The following is a 1,686-nucleotide window of genomic DNA, read 5'->3' on the forward strand; positions in this document are numbered from 1 at the left end:
ATATATATATATATATATATATATATATACATTAATACATATATACACACATCAAAGTATGCAGTATTATGACTCAATTACAATTGATCTTACCACTGAGTTTCACAGTGGACAGTTATCTAATAGATGCGCTCTTTGGGGACGGTAGTTTTTTTCCATACCTGCCATCTCTGAAGAGCATGTGTAGGAGACACTTTCCCATTATCTAATATTCAGTGCAAAACCAATTGTCACAATCAGGTGTAATGGATCTATAGCACATTAAACTTTGATTAATATCCGCACTCTACTGACAAATATGAGTGTCCTTTTGTTGCCATTTTTTCCCATACATGTCTCATGAGCACAGTTATTAAATAATTATCCAATAACCTAATATCTGGTGCAAAAGTAATTGATAAGATTGGCTTACCAGGGCCTATAATCATAACTAATTTGATTAATATGTTCATAAATATATAGAGAGAGAGAGAGGGGGAGAGAGATACGTTGGGACTCACAGAGGGGAGGTTAGGGGACTGAGACTCCTGGTGGTTTGCCATGCTTGGAAAGACATGTCAAGCTAAGTAAAAGCATGGTTGCTCTTGCATACAGGTTCATCCCTTGCAACACTCTCCAGCTGAGCATCCCTAATCTTGCAGGCTCATGGGTGCTGGTGCCACCCATAAAAAAACACCCATGCTGTTCTGTGTAGAAGCACCCAATCCACCCAGTAAAGTGGTTGGTGTTAGGAAGGGCAAACCGTTAACATCATGGTTTCATGTGAAATCCTGTTTCTCTTAACAGAAAGCATGATTAGACATTCATGTGACATGCTTTCTCCAGTCAATCATGTCTGTTGATTACCATAAATTATCTTTCCTTCTCCGAGAAAGAGGATGTCACAAGAAACCTTCCTGTTACTTTTTGAGGTCAAACATAGTTTTCAACTCTTTAATATTTAAATCAACCAAAATATTCTCCCTGTTTTATGATTAAAATGATTTTATGATCCAGCCTTTCACACTTGCCCTGCAATGTCATTCTAATAGTAAACAATCACATTGTCAAAAAACCCAAAGTTACAAGATGATATGAAAATAATGTGAATAAATAAGAATTACATTTGAGAGATTAATCTTAAAATGTTGCATTCGAATTAGATCCAGTCTGTCTCTTTGTATTCATTTGATTAAGTGTAGACACGCATGGTTGTGCAAGTTAAGAAGCTCATTTTGTACTGATATGGTTCTAAGGTTAGTCCCACAGGGATGCAACACATTGGCCAAATCTACCATAGCTCAAGACTGACCAATGTCTTGTGGGTGATTTTGGTAGAAAGAAACTGTGTAGAAGCCCATGTGAGTGTGTATGTCTGTGTTTGTGCCCTAACCACTGCTTGACAACCAGTGTTGGTTTGTTTACATCTGTTGGTTTGCAGTTTGGGAAAAGGGACCAATAGGGTACAAAACATAAAAAAATAAATACTGGGACCAATTTATTCATTGGGCTATGGCCCCAGCATGGCCACAGTCTAATGAGTGAAAGAAGTTAAAGACAAAAGGTCTAATTATTTGACAGATAGATAGATAGATAGATAGATAGATAGATAGATAGATAGATAGACAGACAGACAGACAGACAGACAGACATAGATAGATAGATAGATAGATAGATAGATAGGGAGATGTAAGTAGGTACATAGAT

The sequence above is a fragment of the Octopus bimaculoides genome, chromosome 25 (genome assembly GCF_001194135.2).
Source record: "Octopus bimaculoides isolate UCB-OBI-ISO-001 chromosome 25, ASM119413v2, whole genome shotgun sequence".
Classification (NCBI taxonomy): domain Eukaryota; kingdom Metazoa; phylum Mollusca; class Cephalopoda; order Octopoda; family Octopodidae; genus Octopus; species Octopus bimaculoides.